The sequence below is a fragment of the Polyodon spathula genome, chromosome 9 (assembly GCF_017654505.1).
Source record: "Polyodon spathula isolate WHYD16114869_AA chromosome 9, ASM1765450v1, whole genome shotgun sequence".
NCBI lineage: Eukaryota > Metazoa > Chordata > Actinopteri > Acipenseriformes > Polyodontidae > Polyodon > Polyodon spathula.
Genome location: NC_054542.1, coordinates 4,111,606 through 4,123,682, shown reverse-complemented (window position 1 = coordinate 4,123,682; position 12,077 = coordinate 4,111,606).

Sequence of the window (12,077 nt, the reverse complement as noted above, 5' to 3'; positions counted from 1 at the left end):
CAGTACGCAATTTGTGTCACTATGAAAAGAAAATGAATACAGTTATAAATCAGTAATCTTTTTCTTAAGTACTGTGCTGTGCAGGCAATTTATTGAATTGGGCAATTTAAAAAAAATGCTTTATGTTATTTTTATCATTTAAACTTCACACACAGTGAGCCAGGTAGACTGTATCAGAATAAAGATTTTATATATATATATATATATATATATATATATATATATATATATATATATATATATATATATATATATACCTCTCATGGCAGTGTGTCAATTCCACCCCCATTTTGTATAGTTTCACTTCAAACACTGTTCACAATGAATCTGATTGTTATGTGTCACTTACAGAGGTACAAGAACTTCTTTATTTCCAATTAGCTATGGATTTCAAACAAAAAAGGAGTGCTTTAAAATAAATGGGTTTAGAAGGCCAGAAAAGACTAGGGACATAAAAATGGGCTCAGAGTATTTGCATCTAAGTCCAGGGGCTGTATGAATAATGTACGGTTCTACTGTTGTTGCTGAGTGAAATGGAGATCTCCACAGAAGATACAGCTTCAACACAATCTCCACTCTTCATCTTTGCTGGAAGCTGGAAGAAGAGCCATTTTGATTGGAAGTCAAGCCTTATCAATTTAACTGAGAGCAACAGCTGCACTACACTTAATATGCCTTGGGTTCCTTCCAGCGAGCAGTGGGAATCTTAGCAGCTGTGAAACAAGCCACCACACTGAGTACAATCACACAGGTTATAAATGAATTGATGAAGACAGCCAGGAATATTCCTTAAAGAGACCAAAAGAATAATTCCAATCTTGCAAAATTGCAAACTGTCATGTGCATATGGTGCTATCTTATATACCTTATATATATATATATATATATATATATATATATATATATATATATATATATATATATATATATGTGTGTGTGTGTGTATATATATATGATCCCTTCTGACTTCCTTTCAAATGAATGTACCCAAGTCCAATGTTATCCTGTTGGAAACATCTTCGAGTTTCAAATACAAATGGACTTTCAATTCACAGGCAATTACGGCTGAAGACAGCAGTTTACTTGTTGCGAAATTAAGAGGCAGCACGTATCAGTGAAATAGATACTGCCGTACAACTCTGCTCAAGAATGTCATGCTTCAAGATAAAGCAAGCTGTGGAAACCAATATTCAGCACAGAACTATACTAATGGATATTATCTGGTGACTTATGTGATCAGGATGTCTTATCTTATCCATAGCTTTTAAATGATTAATATACTATTAACCGTGGTATGAAACTGAGTGTTGCCACTAATGTACTGTATTCCAGTAAACAAACAGCTATAAATGTGCCACAAATTTTGATATATCTGTACAGCCCTTATTACTTAAGTGGCCAATGTGCTACAGTATGCATACCATATGGTACAGCTCCATTGCATACAGCATGCTTTCATAACCAGGTGGTGATAATGACCAGGCCATCTTCATCAGGCACAAAACTGCATTTTCATTGAAGCTGGTTTCAACTGAAGAATTTCAATCCAGTTAATATAGGCCCTACTGAAACATTGAACAGCTGCTAGTAAGCTGGTGACCTGCAATAGTTGAGGATTTGGAACAGGTACTGAAACCCAGTTAGTATTTAAATCTCCAGCACAGGTTTATAGCAATTACATTGAACACTGCAAACAAACAACTATCACTTGACTTGAATTTATATAGAGAGAGAAGGAAGGGCTGGGCCAAGTTGCCCTGCAGCAGCCAGTTTGTCTCTTTGCTTCAGCTGCTGAACCAATTAAACATCAATTCAGGTCACAGAGTAGTTAATTATTTATTGTTACCAATTAAACCTTTTCTAGAGTAATGTCAGCTAAATTAGAGAATTCCTTATCATTACTTGAGTGAAGTAAATTGTATTGACTGTAGTTATTGACTAAATTGATAACCACGTTCCTCTAATATATTTTTAGATGTAGCTTTAATAATATACAAAACCTTCAAGCCAACATACCCAGCACACTTCAACAGTTGGCTGCCTAACATCAATAACAATAAACACTGGCACAAAAAAAAGGTTCAGAAGGAAATCTAGAAATTTTAATTGTTGTTAGAGTTCTGTGACTATATTAATAAAGCATAGAAGTTTAAAATTACATGGTGGTGCATAATAGATACTTAGCCATTGTACAAAAAATACAATGGTCCTGTAAGGCAGGGGTTCACACACTTTCTTGGCTCAAGGCCGCCTGTTAAATTTGCATCCTAATTGAAGACCCCCCCCCCCCCCCCCCCCCCATCCAATGAATCCAGAGAAATGTGGAATTCTGTTCTCCTTGCAACTATGACCCCCTGGAAACTATCCCAGGGCCACTCAGTGGTCCCCAGGATCCCAGTTTGGGAACCACTTGTACAGTGAAAGGAGAATGGCACCTGTGATGGAATGGTTTGTAAAACTCATATGTGAAAAAAAAAGTAGTCATTCTGTTACTCAAATGCTTCATGAGCAGTGCGGTGGATTTAATTAGTCATCACTTTGAAGAAGATTTTCACATTGTGCCTGTTATCTGACAAAAGGCACTTTAAGCCAAATTGTTCCCTTAATATTCAGGATAACCTTTCAGTATGGAGCTTGACTAAGCACAGATACAGGCTGCCGCAATGACATTACAGTTCAAGTGAGCCATAATAGCACTTTTGTATCATTTTTGCATGTTAATGTCATGTCCTAGCATTTGAACGTTCATTCCCTTTAAAAGTACAAACAAATGAAGCGGAGACAAAATGAGAAATCTAAAATGGGTTCCATTTAAAGTAGTTTTTATTGAACATCTCTGGGAGTTGTGTTTCTGTGTTGCTTAATGATTGAGGCTCATTTCTTGATTTGACACAAGTCTGTTGGTTATTGACCAGTGCCTATGTTTACAGCAACTTCTGGCACCCAGAATGGAACATTCTTTTTTCGAATTGTGATGCAATTATCCCTTCATTGCACTATAGTTTTCTAGATGTTCGAAATGCACATTCCAAACGTGGAACATCTGGAGGGGGTAGGCCAGTGCCACTTTAGTACATTAACATTGTTCTGTGCGTCAAAAGACATCAAATTCAAGGGCAAACTGAAAATGAATCATCTTACTGAGTCAGAAATACACTTCCCTGTGACCCTGTTGCAAAGCTTGTGTGCATATTGAACTGCATCAAAACAATAACACAAGGGCCCACGAAAAAACAAAGACAACCAGGGACAGGGCACAGATCTACATCACTGCTTTCCCCATGGCTGTCAAAAGTACATTCTCAGGTATTTCATGTACTGTAAATGATAAATGGAATATTCAACTTGATATACATACCTCCAGACAGTGTCTGATAAGTCATTGAAATCTCAGCAATGAGTTGAGCTAGCCGTTTAGATCAAGCAATGAACTTTTAATTAATAGAAGCAGTAGCAGTTGCACACTTTTAGCACACTAAATTAAAAAAATCTCTTTTGTGCTATACGTGAATCTAAATAGAATAATGTAACAAATAATTACATTTAACCATCCTTGGAGATATTGTAAATCCAGATGGCCACAATTATGCAAGTAAAACTGGAATGTTTGCGTAATGTCAGTCTAACATCTTTAAAGTCTTTGTAAAAACCCTTTTTAATGCAATGCACATTTATTATTGGTAGGTTCTTACGATGCATGCTATATGAAATATTAGCATCGCCCCTCCTTAATTACCCTACAATGACACCCACAAGCGTGGCACTTAGAAGTTTGTTGTAAACCCTTGTCAAAATAAAAAAAGGACAGGGTCAAGGGATTATTTCTTTTAGGAACTATAGCACAACAATCATAGCATTCTATTCTATTTTCAATATAAATGTAGCCAGTGTTATGTTTCCCAATGGTGGAGTTTGATGGTGATTCTGTAATGAATAGGAAGATACTTCACCACCCTTTACATAATATAAAAGATAGGGAGTGAACATCTGATCACTTGGACCGCACAGATTTGTAAGTGCTCCAGAAAAGTTTAGGGTTATAAAAGTGCCTTGTATTGACGCTGTCGATCTGCAACAATAGAACAAGAAAAAAGGAGTCAGAATGACACTATTGAGGAGAGGCACTGGAAACATAAAGTATCACCTCTTACATCACGCTGCTATGCTGTAACAAACAGATTCATTACTGTTAAATGAAACATTTTACACTATATATAAAAAAACACGCAATATATGACCTATGGATCAAATATAATTTTAGCTTGATGTTACTTTTTACTTTGTGGGAGAGAAAATTAGAGCACATGTCAAAAAATCACTGTGGAAAGTGTAGGTGTATGTGTGAGGAATGACTCATCTAGTTATTGTAACTGTTATACTCTCCAGAATAGCATAGAGCAGATAGCATACATAATTAAACAAATTACAGTGACTCTATAACTAACAAATGTGTCAATACATTTTGTGGATCACTTTTTAAATACTGCCAGTTCAGTTTTGGACAAAACTCGGGTGCAACTAGATATGTACATCTCACCTGGCTTTAACATTGCACGCAAGTTCTGCCTTCTTGCTTTAAATTATTACCCATTTTATCGTACAAAAAAATTAAAAAATCCCAGTTAAGCCAATAAGCAACCAATTTACATAAATGAACAGGTTTAGGATGCAGGTGTGGTGTGCTTAACACAATTTAATGACTGCAGATTTTAAAACGTGCTTTGAGTGGGCGTATAAGACAAACAGCCCACAGCATGCAAGATGCTTACTGTAGTGTTAGAGTGATTGATGGGGCACAGAGTGCATCTGTATAGCAAGTCATACCAGAACGATTGAATTATTTTTACTCAAAAAATGTTTTTAACATAAATCTATGCTTTTCTGATATCAGCAATGTGTATTGATTTATTTTATTACTAAGCAGTTGTAAGTAATTGATGTCTTGTTCTTTTTAGTTAAAATGTTTTAAAAAGAGTTTTTCGTCCTTGCCTTGCTATTGATCTTGTCCTTGTCCACATGTCTTTTCTCAACACAGCTGTTCATGTTTTCTTTCTGTTTCTAGAGGAGTCAACTGCTTGGTTAATTGATTTTGCACCTGTGAAACTGTCAGTATTTCTGGAGGCTCCTGGTTGGCTAGATGTTACTGACTCATCTAAGGAATCCGTTTATTCTGCACGAGTGATTTAACACACCTTAAGTCTTTTAAAACATTAACAGTTTTAGAAGCCCACAGACAGCTAACAAAATAATCTCATTAAATGATAGTTAATACTAATTACTATAATTTTCCCAAATAATGAGACCTAGGAAACTGTTATTAAAGCCTTGGTAATTACCACTGACAGAGCCCTCCATAACACAGCCTCATAGGTTACATTTACAAAGACTTTTGGCACCTAGACTGGGGAACGGTTGATATTAAAAATCTCTTTGGAGCATGAATGTGTAAAACCTCTTAATCTCAGAGGATGCATTAAGTAGACCTTCCGACTTGTTAATGCAAATTAGCAAGACAGGAGGTGGAACTAATGCATCTGCCTTGAAACAGGGGTTTTACCTATATTTATCTATGATTAGCTCCTCTCAGGTCAATTGTCTTCAACTAAACGTCCACAAACAGCTGTATAATGTGATGTATAAAAAAGGCAAAACAAATAAATATTTAATTTGAAAAAAAATATTGCATTAGTATATATTTATTTACATACATAGTTTATTGCAAAGGTACTTATGAGTGCAACTGCTAGTGATGGCCTGTGGCAAAGTGGTTTGCAGTGCACAGGTGTAAGGGTGATGCAGTGCTCAAGACAAGGACAAACAAAAAAGTACTGGTGAAAAGATGGTTTATTTATTTGTAATCCACCGGTCCGTAATGAGGGCTGTAGTGCTTACAGTGCAAATACAATTAATCGTGACTCAAGTGCAGTGCTGTCTGGGTTTTGTGCTGGCCTGTAGCTACAGCTCCGGATCGTGTTAGCTGTCTAATAACAATAAACAAGTATTTTAAACACGACAAAAGAAACAAAACACTCACGATACCAGTACGGGTTCTCCTTCCTGTTCAGCATTATCCATAACAAAGGAACAGGTCACCTCGCTACTTCCCCTTATATACCGTCAATCACGCCACCTCGGTTTATCGATTGCAGCCGCTCCTCCAATCCACGGCTGCCACATCGTTTCCCTTCCGGTTCAATGTTTTAGTGTACCATAGCTCCGCCCCCTTTTTAGATGGCTGACTTCTGTCTAACCCTGTGAATTAATTGTCTCGCCATCCAGTCCGGGGTACTCTGTTCCCTTTACACAGCACCTTCACAGGTCGGGAGGGAGATTTATCATTAAGAATCACTGTCTCTGTCACATGATCACAATCCATTTAACATATTCTGTGTTTTAATTAAAAATTCAATTTGAATTGAAAACAGGAGTAACTTTGAAGACCTTTGGCTAGATGTGTAAATGTCTAGGTTATTAAAAGGAAGAAATTTCAGGCATATATAGTATTTGTCATCTATCTATATCTGTTCGAGCAGTGATACATGTGCTTTTTACTCCTACAAGTCAAAGACAACAAACTTGTTTAACATACAGAATAAAACACCTACATGGATGATGGTATAGTGTGATGTCAAATGTCTCTGTGTGTAGTCTGAGAGCCTCTAGCCAAAGAACGGCATGTAACTGAACCTCTAGTTTATTTTATTTCAGCTTGCTGTTAAGTGCTGAAGGATTAAGTCATTTATATTCACGCCCTCACACAATCTGGTGCAGGCTGGCTCTGAATAGGTCTGGAACTGTTTTCCATCACAGCGTCAACAAAACGTGTATCATAGGCTTCAATATGTAGAAACTGGATTCTGGTCATATTTGGCTTTATAGCTCACTTCGACTTCACTTGATATATAGATTTATTTTTGGCTCAGTTTAGATTCATGCCTAAACACCACTGAACATCAAATACAAGTGTAATTCTGTTTTGTACGCATCTATATTTAAAACACACAGTACCGACTGTCAATAAAAAGAAAACATTATACAGAAACTGTAATCATGTTCAGTTGGCATTCCAGTAGATGTTAGCATCTTAAGGTTTTCAGGTTAGGTGCCTTGAGGTTAAACTAAGAGTGGGCTAAGACTGAAGAGTAATAGTTCTTTTTTTATTTTACTATTTTGTGGCAACACATTTCTCATTCCTTTCAAGTCATGTATCAATGTAACCTTTGAATTTTGTCAGCCCCACCTACTCTTTCTGACTCTGTAGAATAGATAGGGATGGCAGAGTTGAAAAGTCATTATATTTGAAACTACTTTTTGAAGTTGCCCTGAAGCTGCTAAAAGACTTGAGGACTTGGGTGAGGCATGATTGCAAGAAGAGGTTGAAGCTCACCTAACCCCACATTTGCTGTGGATGAATGTGATATTGCACCTCCATCTGTGCCACCCACTAACAGAAACCATGTGCTGACTGCAGTTTAATGTGGCTTGGTCTTGCATTCCTGTTTTCTAAAGAGCAGGGATCTTATGGAATCTTAGATTCAATATCACATGGTAGACTCCATTTTTCTGTGTGAAAGTACAGTTTCCTCAAAGCATCTGTCAAGCAGAAACTTGGGCAGATGTTGGAGGGACAGGCATATATTTGCAGTTGCTCCATGAAATGTGTGACAAGCAGAAAAGTAAATGAAGCAGTGCAGTAGATTGTGTTGTAGAGTGCTATCTTCTTCCCTCATAGCTGCAATCAATTCTTTTTTTTTCTGCCGCGCATATAATTAGTATTTTATGCAATTTCAGTTAGATGCTGTTTAAGTTAGATGCAATTGTAACTGGCTAATTAGGGTTTACTTGCTATAATGCTTCCATCATCAGAGCAGCATTATAAAAAAAATAAAAATATTAACTTTGATTGAAAACACCTGGATTAACATCTTTATAGCAATACATGGAAATTTCAACCAATAATTAGCAGAGGCACACAAGACAATCATGTCTATTGGTGGGATTGCTTAAAAACTCACCAGCTGAAATTAAAACAGCCCAACTTCAGCTGGAGAGCCTCATTAAAGAATAACTGTTTCTGTAGCCACCCAAGGTGTCACCATCTCTAGACATATTGGAATTGATGTGCTGCTTTCCACCAGAGCCAACTGCTGAAAGCCAAACAACTCCAACTCATTCTATTAAAGCAGCAAGAAACTCTGAGCCAGGTTCATCCCCAACACAATATTATATTCAATGACTGTAAAACAAACACTCTACAAGTGTCATTACTCTCTCTCTCCCACTACCAGTAAGTGATTCATGATCCCTGTCTGTAAAGTGCTGGGCCGGCTCCAACAATCTTGATAGAGACACCCCCCCCCAGGGCTGTTCAATATGGTACTGGTTTCATTACGATTTTTCATTATGAGGCTTTCTCTCATCCGTTGCAACTTTGTCAAGGTTTTCCTGTCTGTCTGTCTTATGCTATACGATAGTCTAAGAGGCTTCTGGGGTAAACCCTCATTTTTTCATCTAGGTCATTAAGCATACACTCAGAAACAGTGCACTTGCAAGACACTAAGGCACAAGACATCCTAATATGTTAAGGTCAGGTCTACTCAACTGGCACATGCCCATTATTTGCCAACCATATGGAACTCCTATAAAGCTTAGGGGGTCACCAGCCACTTAGAGACAATAGCACTAAACAATACAGACAAGTAACACTTACAATGTGACAGCACTATAGTGTGTGTAACAATAGATGATAAATCTCTCAATAATACTGTTTATAGAAGGATTCGAGCATCAAAGAGCCTTTTTATATATAATTTTGGAATGACTGGATGGTGGCTGGTGACTGATAAAGAAATAACTGGTAATTAGAAATGTGAGGGTAGTGAAATAACTGACTATCCATATTTTTTATAAAATTAACAGTTCTTCTGGGTAACTGGATACGTCTTCAGTCCACCATAAAGAATGCATGTGTTTTGTTGATTATTAATGAATTTGGCACTTAGCTGAACATGTGGGTAGTGAAACCTGGTCTAAAAACTATGTGATTCCAGGGTAAAAGTGTTGCTGTATAATTAATGCAAATACAGTATTTTCTTCTGCAAAAATACATTCTATATAAATTTCACAAATGAACTATTTTGTCCTGATTCCTTCCTGAATTTCAGATTACAATTTTAATGTCAACAGAGTGATTTGGCTTGCTAGCTAGTTGCTTACTATTACACAGCATCGTCTTCTTTTCTGCTATAAAAAGGTATTTATTATACGCATGTCTCCCACTTAGACTTGCTTATTTGCCTCAGGGCTACTATTAAGTGTCTGGAATTTGTTGTCTCAAAAAGTGGTCTATCCAAGATATTACATGCCATCACTCAGCCTTCTAGCAGTAACCCCATCAGGCTAATAGTCTGTCTCTTTCCATAACATTTGATAGCATTTTTTATGAATGCAAGTGAGATTACATTAATTCAGGAGAAAACAGATTTTGATGGAAGATATTTTACAAACCATAGTTTACACTGGATACAAAGCACAGTGTTGCTTTATGGATGTCAGACTAAGAAGAAAAGTAAGTCATCCTGAGCATTTCAAAGAGCGAATATAAGAGCAAATAACATGTTCTCATGTGTTAAAATCTCAAACCTATTTATTCCAAATCGACACTTGCAAAAAATAAATAACTAAAATCAAATCAAAAAGGTAATAATATATCAATCCAGAAATAGACAATGCAGACTTAATGTTGGGACTTGTAAGCAATCTTAAGTTGTTTACTACTAGCTTTAGAATTGTAATCAGTGTTTTTTTTCCTTTCAGGAAAAAAAAACAACTTTGTGCTATTGACAATAATTTTTGAAAAAAATGACAACATTACAATTATTTTGATGGATTAAGAAAGACAAATACATAAGTTAGGCGACGATTTAGCCTGTCTGTGATAATTGGCTTCAAATGACACAGTTCACTAGGCAACTACATGTTTGCATAATTTAAGGTTCATTATCACACAGTAATAAACCTGGAGTTGTCTATTTGATCAATTAAATGTAAGAGCTCTAAGGTATATAATTCATGACCAAGTCCACATAGTCATATTAAAGGCCATTGTAAAGTGGTACCTACGTATAATTATTTAATGCTCTTATTTCTATCTTATATATATATATATATATATATATATATATATAATATATATATATATATATATATATATATATATATATATGTATGTATATGTATTATATATATATATATATATATATATATATATATATATATATATATATATATATATATATATATATATATAATCTTCAGTTTTACACAATAGTACAGGTGTAGAGCCAGAAAGTGGTACATGGCCAGAATGTGATATGCATACCAAAGTGTGACCCATGTAAGGTCAGAAAACGGTACGCTGTCAAAAAGTGGTAAATTTGCATTTCAAGTCTTTTAATGCATACCAGTTATACCAGTTATTTTCTTTATCATTTTTCAATATATACACTGATAGCAGTACAGCCTACAGTACAGTGTGAAGTAAGAAAGTATTCAATAGGCTACTGATGTATGCTTGCTTTAAATATATAACTTTCAGCACTATTAGTTGTGTTCAAAAGTTGTTACAGACATTAACATTGCGTTAAAATGATATGCAGATTTAAGGTAGCAAAATCGACATTATTTTCACATTTTTACATGTGATTGTGTTCCCTCATTTAAACAGATGGATAGAATATATAATAATTGTATTAAATGAGGTGTATATGAATGCTGCCTGTGTGTACTGCATACTAAGAACTCAGCACTGGATATGTTATATTAGTTATAGATAGATAATAAAGTTTGGAGATAACATAATGTATGTAGTATACCTATTCACTCTATATAGGAATGTTAGCATGTAAATGTCAGCAATGTTATTCTGTACAGTTGACCCTGGTTCTAATGGTATAACAATGTCATTTAGTGCAATGAAGTGCCATTCGTGTTCATCAGGGAAGTCTGCTGGGTATATGTCATGACACCTCTCACATGAGATTATGTCATAAACGTGACTGACACCAAATCAACTTATCTTCCTTCTTGACCTTCTAAGGATCCTTCACAAAATATGAAAACACTACAAAACACCCACACAATATATCCATTAACCCATTCATAATCTACACCATAAAGCCAAATACAGTATCAGCTGTGAGAATCATTGTAATTGTTTGAGTATAGTTTGAATATTGATGCATGACATGCTTAAAAAATGGAAAAATATACAGAATATTAAAATGTTTGCACAACGACAGCGTACTGTACTGCATCCCTATGATAAAACAAACAAACAAAAAAAATTCGGAGAATTGCTGGGAACTACGCTACTACATCCGTTTGCATGAAATAGGCTGAGGGAGTCTCCTCATCGGAATAAAAACAGCATGCCATGAATAGATAAAAGGTAATTACCATTATTTAAATTCAAAATACATTTTAAAAATGTAATATTTTCAGCAGATCTTTTATTTGTTTGTTTTTTTCCCTTTAATTTGACTTTTATTCAAACAATGTTTGGTTCAATACACTCAGAGAACATTGCATTTGTAAAATGCAGTTAATTTTCAGTATAAGTAAAATAAACAAACAATAAAAAACCTTTGTCGATACCATCCAAGACATGGAGGCAATGAGTAGAACAGCCAAGAAAAATGGCACGAAAACCATTTATTAACTAGCACAAACAAACAAAAATACTGCTCAGAGTTATCGCTGTGATCTTAATATAGCCCCATACCTTTAAAACCTATTGCACATAAAATACACATCTCTTATGATAATTTTAAAAAGTTATATTGACACCTTTTAAAATTAGACCTCTAGCCATACAAGGCTCTAATTAAGGGTACATTGATTCAGAAGTGCTGTGATTGACGACTGCACAAATCACTACGAACAAGACAAACTGCAGATAACCTACAAAATCGGATGGGTTTACAATTTTAGACAAACCCAATTTGTTGCTCATCAGTTAAAATGACAAACTTGCTGAATTGTGAAAAAAAAAATATATTAAGAATAACTTTGAATAA